This window comes from Spinacia oleracea, chromosome 5 (assembly GCF_020520425.1).
Source record: "Spinacia oleracea cultivar Varoflay chromosome 5, BTI_SOV_V1, whole genome shotgun sequence".
Classification (NCBI taxonomy): domain Eukaryota; kingdom Viridiplantae; phylum Streptophyta; class Magnoliopsida; order Caryophyllales; family Amaranthaceae; genus Spinacia; species Spinacia oleracea.
Window position 1 is genome coordinate 17,608,900 of NC_079491.1, and position 17,616 is coordinate 17,626,515.

The following is a 17,616-nucleotide window of genomic DNA, read 5'->3' on the forward strand; positions in this document are numbered from 1 at the left end:
TTATGGTTTGAACATGATTTTCAGATTTGGGTTGAGATTAAAAACGAATTAATTTTCAGTTTTGATTAATTAAAATTAAGTTAGGGCTTAATCATGATTTATTCATTTGAATTATGTTTTCTTGAATTAAAGTTATGGATTTTGTGATTTAAATTATAAATTTAAGATTATATGAATTTTATAATAAAGTTATTAATTTTCAGATTATCTAATTACATTGAAATATTGGTTTTTGATTGTTTAAAGTATGAAATTCAAGGTTTTTATGATTATTAATCATGATAGGTTAAGTATGAATTGTTGAATTGGTTGTTTTGAGATACTAGGAACGTAGATTGACCTTGGTGAAGCTTTTAAATGAATTTATATTGCTGAAAATTTAAAGTACGATGTTTGCAAAAAGTTTTCAACGAATTTCAACCACTAGTTCAATAATTATGATGCTAGGAAAGCAAATGTTTAAGTTTTGATATTGGGGAAAGTTCTAAATATGTTTAGGATGCAGTTAGAATGCTTTATTATGGTTGCCAATGATTAGAAATTGATTGAGATTACTTGTTGGTTGTTTAGGCTGAGAATTCTCTTTAGGCGACTTTTGAAAGTGTTAAAGTGGCCTATCAGTTTGTTTACACAAGGTACGTACATACCTGTGTGCTTGGAATGTGTGCTAATTGTTGAAACCATGTTGAATTGTTGATGAACTTGGTTATGTTGATATCGTTGATGAACTTAGTCAGGTTGAAATTGCATGTTTAATACTGTTGGATGGACATATTAAACCTATATTGCACTTTGAGAATTATAACATGTTAGTATGGATGATTGATGCAAACATGTTTGATTGGGAACACTAGATTACTTTGTATATGTTGATTCAGATCAGTTGATTGTTGTTCCCTTTTAGCTTTTCACTACTTTATGAGGGCCGAGGACCTCGTTTAGTAAGTTGAAACTTTATACCCAAATATAGGGTTGATCAGTATTAAAGGAAAGATTGGAGTTAATTGGAATGAGTCTTGTTTGATGCTTTTGTGATCACTTACTTAATTCCAAGATAAAAACAGTTGTAAATAAATGTGGATTGTATGCCTTATGTGATTGTTGATTCATAACAGGGTGTCAATTTGTAAATCATGTAAAGTGAAACTGAGTAGCAATAACTTTAGACTGTGCACGTCTAAAGTGACGGACAAACAGGAGTTGGGGTTCATGGTGGTAGCCCATGGCCTTTATCTCGGACCGGACTGATCACCGTGTCCTATTTTTATTCAAACGTTCCTCGATATCGCAGGTCACTGGGGTTACGGAGTCGCGCCCGTACCTCGTCTTCCTTAGTGAAGCCTCTAGCTAGAAAACTCGGTCCATTGCCTATTTCAATTAAAATAATATTATTGTTATAAAAGTCTAGTCCAGTCTAGCATAGTCTAGTTAAGTATGGTCGTCAAATTATCATGTTTGGTTTGCCCTTATTCATGTTCATTAGTATCATGTTAGGGTTGTTCGTTTAATAGTATCATGTTAGGATTATTATTGTTTTAGTATGTAGTACTCAGCTTTGCTGATTACGTGCTTTGTTTGTGTGTGTTGATCATGGCTATGCCTTATTGATCCTGTGATGACCCATCTTTGGTGAGCAGTCTCTAAGGATCAATAAGCGTTGTCCATCTACAGGTTTGAAGATGATGCATCATTGAGATCGGGATTAGAGAGCTTGTAGTTATATTTGTTTTATTAAGTGATTTGGTTTGTTAACTTGGATTTGAAATTGTCGTACTATTCGTATTTCCTTATTTCCGTTAATTGGTTTTGGACTTAATATGTAATCGATTATTTATGAACCTAAAAGTTAGTTTTATGTTTTCCGCTGCAAAATTCTGAATAAGCCGTTACGTTTTCACAGGGGCGATAATACTTTGATAATTCTCTATAGTTATATTTATAAAAGGGTTGTTTTAGACAAAGGGAATTGTCGGGGTGGTACAAAGTGGTATCAGAGCCTAATCGCTCTTTGGGATTAACGCAAAGATCTTCATATCTCAGCGTTTGAGTTGTCTAGGATTAAAATGACTAATTAAGAGTTAAGTTAAAAGTTATAGGACAAGCCGTTTAATTGAAGAGGGTATCTCTTTCTATGTGTTAGTTATGTGTTCCTTGTGATATGACTATGTGACTAGTTTTGAGTTCGGGGGCGAACTCCTTTCTTTTAAGGGGGATAGAATGTAATATTCATAATATTTTATATTGTAAAATTTGGAATAAAACTTTTTTTATGTATATATATATTTTTTGTTTTTTAAGCTTTTGAAGCTATAGTCACAAAAAATTTCTAACTTTAAGTTTCGGGACGAAACTTCTTTTAAGGAGGGTAGATTGTAATACCCAAAATTTTATGATTTTATAAAATATACTTTTAGGCAGAATAAGGTTATAGTAGTATTTATCTATTAAAAATATTTTCCTAAATTAAATAGCCTAATTATAACTTTTTTTATAAAACCTAGTTTAGTTTTAGTAAGACTCTTTTTACTAGCATTATAAATACCCATTAACCCTAATTAGTTTATACGAAAGTAGTTCAATCGTATTATTATTTTTGCCGTCTACCTCTAGTGTAATTGTTGCGTGAGGTTTCATGGAATGGGAATCAAAGTAGCCAAACTTTGATTTATTATCTCCTATACGCATCATCATCAACATCAAACATTTGAGCGCATGGGACTGGAAGTTTTTACTACCCAAATCGTAACAGGCCGTCGTTTTTCTACTTTGTTCGTATGGTGTTAATTTCCGGAAAGGTAATCACCCTTGTCCCTTTGAAATGCTAGTCTATACTAGGCCATTAGCTAGTTGTAATTAAGCTCAGTTATATTGAAATAGTAAACTACTTGATGTTTATGTGTTTATATGTATTCACGTCATTATATTACCATTATTGTAGTTGCGTGTTGTAATTGCTTTACGTGGCTTTATAATTACTTTTTGCTATGCTTGATCGTATTAGACCACAGTGGTTATATAAATTAGTTAATAGTAGTAGCAAATTTCAAGTGTTATTTCTTGTAGATTATATTCGCAGATGGATATACAAATTCAGTTATTAGCATGATTTTCGTGTTTGTATTGGGAAATTCAATACTGGTATTATAATTAAGCTTGATCGTATCATATTATAGGGTTGATAGATAGTTATATTTGGGTACTAGTTTACTGCAGTAGAGGAGTGAAATTATTATAGAATGAGTTACTCCGTATATGATTTTGGGATCTTGTGCCATTATTGATAAGTTTATTTTGAAATCCATTGTGGGTATATTGAACAAATTATGAGAAGGTTGATAAATTATCATATTTTTGGTTTGAGGCTCAGCGTTATAGACCTTAGTCCTTGACATGTTGGTAATGAGATAATAACCATTAGTAGAGGAGCAAGATACAATCTTTATTATTTTCTTTATATCTCCAAAGTGGGATTTGGTCCAAAAGTGGCCTTGACTCAGAGAGTCTTTCTAGTAGCTATTGAAAGTTTCAAGTTTTTATACTTGTTGGTTTATTTATTCGAATTACCCATGTCCAAGGCTAGGTATAAAACAAAGAGTAAACATGGCACCTATTGGTTGAAATAAGTTTAGTGGACGAAAGGATCATATTAAATATATTTGAGGTTCAACTGAAGAGAAGACTTATAGTATTTATAGAGTTTGGAGTTAGTTTCATCTTTGGGATCATACTTGAAATGTAGTTTCATACTACATTGTTTATATGAGCCTTTATTATTCTATATTAGTATGTTTCTGTTTGAAACAGGTGATTACTCAGCTTTTGCTGACGTGTGTGTTTATTTGCTATGTGTGTTTGCGACCATGTCTTTTTCTTATGGTGGCCCTGCGACGATCCTTTTGGAATTTGTCCTCTATGGTGAGCAGTCAAGATGACTGGAGCAGATTGATCGTGAAGGATTGCCTTTAGAAGTTAAAGGAGCTCAAGTTTTACCGTTTAGTCTTTTATAACAGTTGTATAGTTGTAAATAGATCACCTAGTAATTGAGCTGTAATAGTTTGATTTTTGTAAGCCTTAGCACTTGACAATGTGATCAAGTGTGGCGGTGATACCTCCGATTTAGATGTAAGCTTCCGCAATTTATTATAAAGTCTTTTATAATTCTTATCCATTTCTAGTTAGTATATCGGGGGTGTTACATCTGATGTGTCTGTGACTCCGTGTTGAGAGGGGTTTTGTTGAGCTAGTATGTTTCTACTTGGACATAAACAATATATCTGCGATTGAAATACACACACGCACACGCGCGCGCGCACACACAAATATATCTTAAGGTAATTGAAATATTGAATGTCTACTACCTCCTTTTTATAAAGATTTACTATTTGTACAATATTAAAATAAAAATGGAAAACTAGTTGAATATAGTAAAATATGGATAAAGTAGGAGAAATGCGTAAAAAAAATGAATAAAGTAAGAGAAAGTGAGTAGAATATTGAAAATATTTTGCGGGTAATAAGGGTAAAGTAGTAAATTTTTATATCAAAAAATAGAATAAAGCAAAATGTAAAGAACATTATGAAACGGATTAAAACAAAAAGTGTAAAGATGATTTTGAAAGGGAGGTAATACTTCGTATTATTGAAGCATCTATCTATATATATTATTAAATCTCCAAGGCAATTCATGACATCTCTCCACGTGTCACGGTGACTTGGCAAGTGACATGGCATCGTAGCTCCACGTCATACGCACACATGATTGTTTATTGTGTCATCACCAAAAACATTGTTGCTACCCATCCTTGAACCCATGACCTCTTGTATGCTAATGCCAAGTTTTATCCATCACTCCAACGATACAATTATGACTCTAAAACAACTAAAAAGGAGAAAAGTCGTATAAAAATTTAATGTCCACATTTATGTATTTGAGTAACAATTTATGATAATAATTTTTGTTCATAATTTCTATTCTTTTACTAATCAAATCATATAGCTTTTCTAGAAATTTATTTAGATTAAACATAAAACCGCGACATTAACATAGAAAAGAATAGGAAAAAATATTGCGCTTTCTTTTAGCCAATAAAATGTGTTTTTTTCCCTCTTAAATGTATTTCGACTTTGTAACTAAATATACAATTGTAATTTAATTTTTTTATAAGTTGTAAGTAAAGTATTACAAAAAATAAAGTTTTATACCAATAAAATTACTCAAAAAATTAGTTCAATAATTTTTGGTTAAACAATTTTATTCTTAAACTGCATATATAATAAAATTCATATTATTATTTTCAAATTGTATATATAAAGAAATTTATAAGTAAATTAGAAATGAATAAAAAAAAAAAAATCAAACTATATGCAACCCTCTGGGGCATCGCCCGGGACACTAACTAGTTAAATATTTAAATGTCTACATATTAACGTACGTAGTTCGCTTCTAGTGATACTCTTGAGTCTTGACTTGCCGTTGAGCTAAAGTGTTGATATTGTTATTAGTGTTGTTGTCATAAGAAAAGAAAGAAAGCAATATGCATGGTTATAGGATACAATCATTAGAGCTTGACGGACCCTTTTGAAATAATAAGCCTGCCAGATTAGTTGACCATGGAACAATATTAGAGAGATAACAAACTGAAGTACTCCGTTAAATGTAGTGTCGGATTGGTATATTTCCTTCTTTCTTATCTACACGACAGAATTGAGTTTATGACACTATTTACACAAGTCCTTTGACTTCACTTTGTGATTTATATTTAAGAAAAAACATAGTCATGTGGGATCTTATTAGATTCGTCTCAATAAATATTTTTTAAATATCAATTTTTTATAATTTTTTCTTATCCGTAGTTAAAGATATCATCGTTTGAAATCATGCATTAGCAAACATGTCTAAATAATTGTGTCATTTAAAAAAGAACAGAGGAAATATATAGTAGACAAGGTTTACAATTATGTAACAGGTTTACAATTATTAAAAAGGGCATTACTGCCATTATATGTGTGGTAAGTAAATTTACTTTTGTTCATATAGACATTCTTAAATGGACCTGATCCACACTAAATTTATTGTGGATCATGTCTTAAATAAAGTCAACAATTTGTTCCTAATTTATTTTGGTATTTTATTAGGATTATTATGAAAAAAATATATCAAATTAGTGTCTTTGATACATGTTTTGCTTGAATAATGTGATTTTAAGTCATAATTCGTTTTTAAAAACATAGGTTTACTATGCTTCAAAAAATGGTTACTATGTCTAAGAATTTTGGTGTTTAATTTATTACAGTTACTATATGAACAATAAAGGTCATTATGAGTGTAAAAATAATGCTAAAGAAAACTATTGATTTTGGGTCCACACTAATATTAGCTAATCCTTTTTCATAGGAATCAAATGAAGTGAAAATTGTGCAATCCTCTATTTTTAATAGTCTTCCTTTTTACAAACCAAACAAGTGAAAATTGTATAATTCTTTAATTTTCATAGTTTTCCTTTTACAAGTCAAACTTAAAGATTTCATTGATTTGTGTGGATTTCATTTTCTTTAGATTTTAAGCAATCTTAATTGATTTCATTGATTTGTAATTCACACATTTCTACATTAAATTGGTTCTAAATGCACTGTAAATATCTATACTTCTCCCGTTCATTAAACATCGCACCATTTACACTATTCACACTAATTTTTTTGTCATCTTTTGTAATTCATATGTAAGAACAATTGTGCTAATGTGGTATCTTGTTAGATTTGTATCCGTATATATTTTTTAAAAATATCAAATTTTTATAATTTTTTACTTATACCTAATTCAATATATTTAAGCATATACGAAGTATGAGATAATGTAAAGTCAACCATAGTGCAATATTTAAGAAACGGGGAAAAAATATATATAGTGTAATTATAATTAGTTCATTAAATCAGAATCAGATTTTGCTCCAATAGAAAAGGAAAAAAAATAGAATTGGATTCTTGTTGTTGCCTAATCCAATCCTCCCACGTCTTCAAAATATCATGCAAGGACTTTCCTCTCCATGTATGATTCCTCTGTTTTACCATGGTAAGGTCCGCCAAACGTTACACTGTTACACACTTACACATCCATGATCGAGGGAAATCACGGTGGCTCGTTTAGGTGAAACATACGATTAACATTATATTCGGTTAGATTTGTCTAATAAATGATTTGCCTATACTTCCAATATATATTTTGTATCTAATTTAGTTGCTTCAAATTCATATACGAAGTATATGTCTTATGAATATTTTGTTAAATACTGTTCCGGTGTTGTAAAGATGGAAACAATGGGCTTCGAATGAAGGCCCTTTCGTATGTGTTGAAGATCTTGCTTGCTTGAATGAGTCGAGTCCGAATTCACCTGCACAAGAGCAAAGTCACTAGCCTCGGGGGTGTTTCCGAGGAAAGCCCCTCCGATGCCTAAGTAAGAACGATGCTCGGATTCTAGAGAGAAGTTCTCTAGAAGAGTAGTCTTAAAGCGATAAATTGGACGTACCTTGAGGTGTGAGCCTTGGCGACCTATTTATAGTGTTTGCATAATAAATGCCCATAGGTCATTTATTGCCATTGGGCCTTGGGCCTTGATGGATGGCTGATTAGCCATTGGTAGGTTTGATGCTGTTGTATAGAGCCATTGGGCTTTGGACTTAGTGGCCCAATTGAGAATCAATTGGGAGCCCAAACAACATGCCCCCCAGACCCGGTCCATTTAGAATTAAATGGGTGGGTTTCTAGTTGTCAGAAGTCCGAAAGTTCCCTCTCTTTTTTGAAAAGGGATGATTTGCATTGATGACAACTGACAAGTGTTGGGATTTGCATTGTGTCGTGGAGATCGTGGGTCGAAAGGAAGTTGATACGCTTCCCTTTTCTATAAATACCGGGCGCTACACTTCCTTCAAACTTTACTTTCTCTCTCTTTTAAACAAACTTCCTCTCTTTTCCCGGCGATCGCGGTTTTTGAGTTTCTTCAGATCTACGAAATTCGGCCAGCTTTAGACTTCGGGAACTTGTGTTGTTTGTTTTATCGGCGAATTCCACTTCGGAAAAAGGTAATTTGTTTCTGAATTCTCCTTACTTCTTCGTTCTTCCTTCTACTCCTCAATCTAAACCCTAGACCGAGAATTTGCGACCATGGCAAAGAATAGGGGCAAAAGTAAGTTCGTCGTTGGCTCCTCTAGTGAGAGGGAGAATGTGCCTTCGGGGAGGGTACAGAAAACTTCAAGGGGTCGGCCTTCGGAGAGGCCGGTGGAGAGGCGCTCGACTGGTTGGGATGCTTCTAAAGATGATGTTGTTGGTGGGTCTGGCGTGTCCGAACGCGCTACGTCTGGTAAGAAAGCTGGTTCTTCGGGTGTACGTTGTTCTTACCCTGAGTTTCCAGTTCATTGGACCGAAGCTGATCCGAAGGGCAAGTATGCCCCGATCTTGCATGAGACCACCAAGATCGATGGTCCGTTGGAGAAATCGGTCAGTGGTGACTGGTTGGTGGAGGCGAAGCTGGGGAACTACCATCGGAGGGCCGAGGAGCTATACGGAATCCAGCACGCCTTGGGGTACTGGTGTGAGCTTCCCGATCAGGAGCGTCCTCGGGTGACTCATCCGCCGAGGGGATTCATCTCTGTGTACACTCATCACTTGGAGAACAGTCTTCGTTTTCCCTTGGATCCATTTATTTCCGAGCTCCTGGTGTCGTACAACATCAGTTTGGCCCAACTTACACCCAAATCTATGAGGCACATCATCGGATTTAGATGGGTGTGCGATTTTGTTAACTTTCCTTGTTCTGTCGCCGTTTTTCGGGATCTCCACGATCTGTCTTTCAATCATGCTTCCAAGGGTGATGGGTATGGTTGGTGGACCATCATCAACAAAAAGTCCCGAAGAAAAGGGGAGCCGAACTATATTACGGCATACCCTTACCTCAGTTCTGACCATAATTGGAAGACGGAGTGGTTGCTCGTTCGCGTGCCGACGGATCCGAAGCATCCCAATTTTTATAGCCCTTCGAAGTGGTTTGTGACTCCTGATCCTGATATGGGAAGCGTGGCTGCTCCGGATCGGAACCATCATCACTACGTGGATCTCCTCCAGTGGTTTTTGGCTCGGGAGGACAACTACAAACTGCCGTCTAGCTGGCTCCCGAACCTCAACTATATCTTGCGGGAGGACATTCTTGCTGTTGCCGGTCTCAGCAGGATTTTTGACAGGGGTAGGTGTCTTTCGGCTGGGACCGTGTTTCAGTGAGTTTGTCCTCCTCCTTTTTGTCTCGTTTTACTGACTCGTTTTGTGCTTTGTTTCTGCAGAGTACGGCTTTAGCTGCCTTGATCCTGTGGTTTTGGGCATCTCTTTGGATCTGAAGACTATTCACGACTCGGCTCCTGATTACAAGTTCGGGAAAGAGAATCCTCGTAATCCTCGCTTGAAGGATTACGTGTTGTCTCCTTCGGGTGTTGCTCGGATATCCGAGGTTCGAGCTGATCCGTGGGATTCTGCCTCCTCTCCCGAAGCTGTTCCAGTGAAGGTCGTGCTTCCTGATTTGAGGACAACTTCAGATCCGGTGAGTGTATCTATATCCCGAAGTTTTTTGTTTGTCTCTCTTTTTGGTTGGCCGTCGGCTAACGTCTTGGTCCTGGACCATCTTTTTAGGGTCCGGGGACTGACGCTGTGCCACGTGCCGTTCCTTCGGTTTCATCTCCGGCTCGGATAGATATTTCTTTATCTAGGAACCGGGTACTTCACCTTTTTTTTCTTTATTTCTTCCTTTGTCTTCTTTTTAAATTTATTGACCCTTGGTCTCCTTTTTTTTTTTTTAGGATCAAAGGAAAAGGAAGGGTAGCACTCTTCTGAGGTCTTCCGCGCATCCGAAGAAGGCGAAGGCTTCTCAGTCCTCGGAGAAGGTATTTGCTCTGACTTGGAGTTTTCTTGTAGTCCGTCTTTCCCTTTTCCGAAGCTGACCTTTGAACGCTTGTTTTGTAGGAAACGGTTTCGGAAGACATGCCTCCTCCCAAGAATCTCCTTCACTTCATGCCCTTGCCAGGGCAGAAGTTAAAGAGTGTGGTGGTTGCGGAACCGCCGCCCGTGGATCAACCGTTGGCTGAGGAAGATACCATCCCCTCTCCGCTGAAGCCGTCTGCTGCTTTAGGGATCGAGATTCAGGATATCACCAAGGTGATGGAGGCGATTGAAGCCGACCTTGTTCCTGGCTCGGATGCCCCTATCGTGGCCGAGCAGAAGAAGGAATCTGCTGACGTTTCTCTCGAAAGAGAGAGAAGTCCAGATAAGGAGATGGTGGACCTCACAGGCCCCAATGTTGAGGTTCCCGAGGCTGAGAAGGAGGTTCCTTCTGCTGAGGAGGAGCAACCCGAACAAGGTCTGACGAGGAAGAGGCGCCACTCGACCTTGGGCTCTACTTCGACCTCGGCCTTGGATAGATTGATCCACGCTGACCCTTGCTCGGATGTTCCGTTGAAACGGATCCCCGAGGAGGTAAGGGAGGCGATGGCTCGCTATGCTAGGGCTCCGGTTTTGGGGGAGAACCCCATGGCTCACGTGGGATCTTTGGTGGGTCCCGAAGCTGCTCGGGAGAATCTTCTTCGGGCAAACCCGCAGTGGAGGGTTCCTGGAGCTGAAGAGAGGAACCCGGCTATGATGGCCCAGTACTATCTGAATGAGGTAAGTGTTGGATTTTCTCTTTTGAGTTGCGTTTTTGTTTTATGTTTTTCCTACTTTTCCTCATCCTTCCTTCGCTCCCAGGCTGTTTTCTGGTCCTCGTTCGCTTCCGAGTGTAGCTCGGTTGAGGAGAGACAACTGAGGAGATATCAGGAGGCTTATGCTCGTGATATCCCTATTTTGGACCAGAAGGCTGGGCAGCTCTTCTCCGAGCTGGTGGAGGTCAAGCAACTGTACCTTCAGTACAGTCGTGAGGCTAGAGCTTCGGCTGAACAGATCGGGGCCGAAGTTGGGAAGCTCACTTTCCAAGTCGAAGAGGATGCTGAAAAGATAGCTTCCTTCGACAAGGAGAGGAAAGAAATGGCCGCCAAGTTTGCGAGCGAACTTGAAGAAAAAGACGGACTTCTCAAGGAGATGACGTCTAAATTTGAGGCGGCCGTTAAGCAGAGCCATGATGCGGAGGCGAGGCTTCAGCAGTTTGTCAAGCATCGGGAGATTATTCAGAATCAAGCTGACAAGGTGCCCGTTCTCCAGCTGAAGATCCGAGAGAAGGATGCGGCCATTCGGAAGTTGGAGCAAGAGCGAGTTGACCTCTACACTGCTGATCAGTGTAGAGAGCAGTACTGGAATGGCATCCTGGGTGCTCGGCGCATGTTTGCGAAGCATATGCCTCATTTCCCTTGGAATGAGAAAGTTCCTCTCTGGATGAGGGCCCAGGATCACTTGGTGGAGTGCCAGGCTGATCGGGACGAAGCTGAAGCTGAACGCCAAGCTGCTCTTGCAGAGGCTCCGGCCCAGAAGGCGAATTCCGAAGGTGACACTACTGCTGGGGGTTCTTCGAAGGATGCTCCCCTAGGGGCTGCTCCTGAGACTCCCAAGAGTTAGGGATTCGGGCAGTCGTCTTCTTCAGAGTCGGTCGGTTCCAGTTGAGGACTTCCGAATGTGTGCTTGCCTTTCCCCCTTTTGCCTCGGCGCTGCGTTGTACTTGTTTCTTTTTGCTTTCTTAGTACTTCGGTAGGCCGGTATTGTCTGTTGATGGCTGCCGATTTTAACTGTTTCATTTTGTTTTCAATTTTTGAGGGTCCTCGGGTATGTACCGAGCTGTTTGATGTATTTGTACTTCCCCTAGATATTGAATGAAAAATGAATGTTTGTTACTTGGCTGCCTCTTTTCAATTTTTTTTTGTACTTCCGCAGTTTTAAGTCTTTGAATCCGTAGATTTTCGAGCTCTTCTTTCTGTAGACTTGCTAAAAACCCTTTGATCTTGCGAGCTCTTCAAATCCGTAGATCTGTTAAGAGACTCTTTAATTTGCGAGTTCTTCCAATCCGTAGATCTGCTAAGAGACTCTTTAATTTGCGAGTTCTTCAAATCCGTAGATCTGCTAAGAGACTCTTTAATTTTGCGAGTTCTTCAAATCCGTAGATCTGCTAAGAGACTCTTTAATTTTGCGAGTTCTTCAAATCCGTAGATCTGCTAAGAGACTCTTTAATTTTGCGAGTTCTTCAAATCCGTAGATCTGCTAAGAGACTCTTTAATTTCCAGACTCTTCAAATACGTCGATCTGCTCAGAGGTCTGGATTGTTCTTCCGATCTCTTGTGGTTCGGAAACCTGGGCAAGAGATCGCTAGTCTGCCTCTTAGTTATGACTTCGGCGATCCGTGGATCTGAGCCGAAGTTTTATAACTTGACTCGAGCGACTGTTTGTTGCGAACAAGGTTTATCTGGGTATCGCGAATCCGAGGATTCTGGACGATTCCCTGAAGTGTATGATTTGGTCATTTCTTGCATTTTATCAAGGAATGGGCAAAGTCAACCTGCTTTTAGTCTCGGATTGATCAGATCCGAGGCTGCATGTATATATAAAGGGACAATAAATATAGAAATAGGTTTAATGAAACACATGGTGCCAACGGCTTTCCTCTTCTCATTAAACAACTTACTTGGCTTACAGACAGAGATCATACAAAATATTTCTTGAGAACATCGGTATTCCAATGGTTCTTCAAGATTGTTCCATCTAACTGTTTCAGCATAAACGTGCCTGGCCTTTTTTCGGAATGGATGATGTATGGTCCTTCCCAAGAGGCTGAGAGTTTGCCATGGATCCGTCCTTTCTGAACCGAGGCGGCGTTTCTGAGCACTAGATCACCGACTTTTAGGGGTCTGGCGTTGACTCTTCGGTTGTAATGCTTGTTGACCCTCTGCAAATAAGCTGCGTTGAGTGTCCTCGCATCGTTCCGAGCTTCGTCCAGTAGGTCGAGAGCTTCAGACAGAAGTTGGTTGTTGCTTTCTCCTTGGAGCCCATCATACCTGTTGTATGCCTGGATCCTCAAGCTTTCTGTTCTGATTTCCACAGGGATGACAGCTTCGGATCCATATACAAGGTGGAACGGTGTTTGCCCGGTAGCTTCTTTCTCAGTGGTCCGAAGGGACCATAGCGTTCCGGGTAGCTCTTCTAACCATTTGTTTTTGTCATCCTCGACTCTTTTCTTGAGTGCATTGAGGATGAGTTTGTTAGCAGCTTCGACTTTCCCGTTGCTTTGTGGGTGGCAAACTGCCGAGTAAGCTAGGTGTATGCCGAACTGTTTGCACCATTTTTGCAACGGGGTGTTGTCGAACTGTTTCCCGTGGTCGAAGACCATCAGTCTTGGTATGCCGAACCTTGTGATGATGTTCTGCCATATGAACTTGCGGACCTGAGGTTCGGTGATGGAGGAGACAGCTTCAGCTTCGATCCATTTGCTAAAATAGTCGACTCCTACAATCAACCACTTCTTCTGGTTCGTAGCTGAGGGGAAGGGACCAATGATGTCTAACCCCCACTGTGCGAATGGTAAGAGATACAGTGTTGATTGTAGGGTTTGAGCTGGTTGATGGTGGCTGGTGCGAACTTTTGGCATTTCTCGCATTTCCTTGCCATCTGCTTTGCCTCGGAAACCATAGTGGGCCACCAGTATCCGGCCCGGAGGGCTTTGTGTGCCAATGTCCTGCCTCCGATGTGGTTTCCGCATATCCCGAGGTGGATTTCTCTTAGGATGTAGTCAGCGTCTGTTGGACCCACACATTTTAGCAGCGGAGCGGAGAATGATTTCCTCATGAGCTCTCCTTCGGCGCTGATGATGAACCACTTGTTGAATCTTTTCAGTTTTCTCGCCTGCAGCTTATCTTCGGGAAGTTCTCCCCTTTCTTTGTATGCAACTACTGCGTCCATCCAGCTGGGTTCGGTACGTAAACTGCATACTGTGGTGGGTAGCAAGTCAATGCTTCTCTCTTGGTGAACTTCCACGTGGACCGACCTATTTAGGTCGATGAGTGTTGAGCTTGCGAGTTTTGACAGTGCGTCTGCTTGCGTGTTTTGTCCTCGGGGGATGAGAATGACTTCAAAGGATCTTAACTTTGACGTTAAGGATTTAATTTTTGCTAAGTAAGCTGTCATGCTGGGCCACTTGGCCTCATACTCCCCTCGGATCTGGTTGGCTACAAGCTGGGAATCAGTTTTGAGGCAAACATACTCGGCCTCCAGGGATAAGCAAAGCTCTATCCCTGCGATTGCGGCCTCATATTCGGCCTCGTTGTTAGTTGCTTTGAAGCCGAACTTCAATGCATACTCTATGCTTTTTCCCGCCGGGGGGATTAGTACAACTCCTGCTCATGAGCCGTTTATTGTGGAAGATCCGTCAGTGAAGACCTCCCAAGTGCTTTTCGTATCATCCAGCATTTCCTGGTATGAGCGCTCGGCCAAGAAGTCTGCCAACGCCTGTGCTTTGATTGCGGTCCTCGGCTGATATTTGATGCCGAACTCTGATAGTTCGAAGGCCCAGGCAGCCAATCTTCCTGACCTCTCTATTTTGTCGAGTACTTTCTCGAGCGGTTGGTCAGTTAGTACTGTGATCTGGTGGGAGTCGAAGTATGGCCTCAGTTTTCGTGCAGCTACCACTACTGCATATGCGACTTTCTCGATGAGCGGGTACCGAGTTTCGGCCCCTGTGAGTGTTCGGCTGGTGAAGTAGATTGGCTGTTGTTTCTTCTCTTCTTCCCGAAGAAGCACTGCGCTGACGGTTCCAGGGCTGACTGCGACATATAGGTACAGGGTTTCCCCCTCCTTTGGTCTGGCCAGTGTCGGCAGTTGAGCTAGGTGGGCTCTGAGTTGCTGAAAAGCTTCTTTTTGCTCCTGTTCCCATATCAGTTCGGGATCCACCTTCCTCGGGACCCCCTTTTTCTTGACTGGTTCTGCTTCTCCCCCGGGGAGGCTCTTTGGTTTCAGTGCTTTGAAGAAGGGGGCTCCCTTGTCCGAGGCTTTTGATATGAACCTTGTTAGTGCGGCTAACCTGCCGGTTAGCCCCTGCACATCTCTCTTGGTCTTCGGCTCGGGTAAATCCAATGCCGCTTGGACTTTGTCTGAGTTCGCATCGATTCCTCTTTCGCTCACCATGAATCCGAGGAACTTCCATGACTTCACCCCGAAGACACATTTTTTTGGGTTCAGCTTCATGCTGTATTTCCTCAGATTTCTGAAGGTCTCTGCCAAGTCTTTGACATGGTCTTCCTCCTTGATGCTTTTTACGATGGAGTCATCCACATAGACCTCGACATTCCTCCCTTTCTGGTCGGCGAAGACGTGATCAACTAGCCTCTGGTAGGTGGCTCCGGCATTTTTCAAGCCGAAAGGCATCATTTTGTAGTTGAACACTCCTGCGCTTGTGATGAATGCTGTCTTTGCCCTGTCGTCGGGGTGCATGAACACTTGGTGGTAGCCTGAAAAGGCATCCATGAAGCTGAGCAGTGCATGGCCGCTGGTGGAGTCAACCAATTGATCTATCCTTGGCAGGGGATAGCAGTCCTTGGGGCAGGCTCGGTTCAGATCTGTGAAATCCACGCACATTCCCCAGGAGCCGTTCGCTTTCTTGACCATCACCACGTTGGCCAACCATTTTGGGTACATGCATGGCTCGATGAATCCGGCCTCTTGCAACTTTTTCACCTCTTCGGCGATGGCTCTGTTTTTCTCCGAGGAGTAATTCCTCTTCTTTTGTTTGATTGGCCGAGCTTCGGCGTTGATGTCCAGCTTGTGACAAATCAGCTTCGGATTTATCCCTGGCATATCTGCTGCCGACCATGCAAAAATGTCTTTGTGATCCCTGAGTAGTTGGATCAAATCGATTCGGAGCCCCGAGCTTAGGCCCTTGCCTATTCGGACGCTCCTGTCTGAACCTTCTTCGAGGAAGATATCCTCCATTTCCTGATCTGGTTCAGGAGACAGGGTTTCGGGGCGGGCATCGACCTCTGCGGGAGATAAGCTGCTCATGCCTGCTTTCCTCCTTTTTGCCTCACTCTCCTCTCCTGGAGCATCTTTCTCCGCCTCCGAACCGTCTCCTAATTTGGGCTTTCGGACGGCGGTGTGGCAGGATCTTCTCGCAACCTCTTGATCACCTCTAATTCGTTCGGCAAAATCCTGCATCCGAGACGTATATCATCAGCTGATGGTATGTGGAGGGGACTGCTTGCATTTTGTGAATCATGGTTCTTCCCATGATTACTTTGTATACGGAATCGCAGTCCATCACCAGAAATTCGTCCCGAAGGGTTTTTGCTGCTTGGCCTTCGCCCACTGTGACTGGCAAGGTGATCTTTCCTCGAGGGATAGCTGCGGATCCGTTGAATCCGATCAGGGGGTAACTGACTTTCGTCAATGCTTCCTCTGACTCTTCGAGGATCAGTTGCTCGAAGCAGTTTCTGAAGATGATATTGACGGCACTTCCTCCGTCGACCAACACTCGGTGTACGTTGTGGTTATTGAGGTCCATGGAAATGACTAGAGGATCGTCATGTTTGTACTGGACTCCGAAGCAATCATCGGCAGTGAAGGTCATGTTCGGGGGGTGTGGTTGGTTGTCTCCCACTGTGCTGAAGTTGACTCGATGGGTGAGAGCTCTTAGGTGTTTCTTGCTGGCTTGGCCAGACTTCTGTCCCCCGAACACCACTAGGATGTCATTCTTCTTGTGCCCTGTTGCTTCGTAGACCCTTTTCTGGGGTTGCTCGTGTTGTTTGCCACTTGCGGCCTTTTCTTTTTCCTCCCTTCGGTCTAACAAGTACTGTTTCAGGTAGCCTCGGCGAACGAGGTCCTCAATGTTGTCTTTCAGCGAGTTGCATTCTTCGGTGTGGTGACCGAAGTCATCATGAAACTCGCACCATTTGTTCTTGTTTCTCCGAGCTGGGTTGGACTTGAGCTTCCCAGGTAGTTTCCACTTTTCATCATTTCTGTTGAGGCTAAAGATTTCTTTTCGGGGCAGAGTTAGTGGAGTGTGGTTAGTGTATCTGGGTTGAAGTTCACCCCTTCTCCCGTCTTTCTTCGGGCTCATCTCTCTAACTCCTACTTTCTCCTTCCCTTTCCTTGAGCCGCCCTCGGGCTTGCTCTGGGTATTTTTTGTTTCTCTCGGATCCGACGATCCTTTCAACCTTGCAGCGGCTTTGTTGAACTCTTCGGTTCTGATGAACGCATCAGCCATTTGGAGCACGTCGGCTATTTTGGAGGGGTTTTTCATTGAGAGCTTATCACGGAATTTCCCTTCCTGGAGCGCGTGTTTCAAGGCGAAGATGGCCACATCTGGCTGTAAGTTTGGTATGTTTGTTGATTCCTTCATGAATCTGGCCATGAACTCTCTTAGACTTTCGTCTTTTTCTTGTTGGATCGAGGTCAGTTCTGCCGTGGTTCGCTCGGGGCGATTGTTGCTCACGAACTGTGTGCAGAATCTCTTTTTCAGCTTCTTCCAGCTTTTGATCGATCCCTTCGGCAGCGATCTAAACCATTCTCCCGCCACTCCGGTTAGCGTGGTTGGGAAATATTTACACCAACATGCTTCGGAGTAGGGACTCAAGAACATTTGCTGCTCGTAGGAGATGACATGATCCCTTGGATCCGTG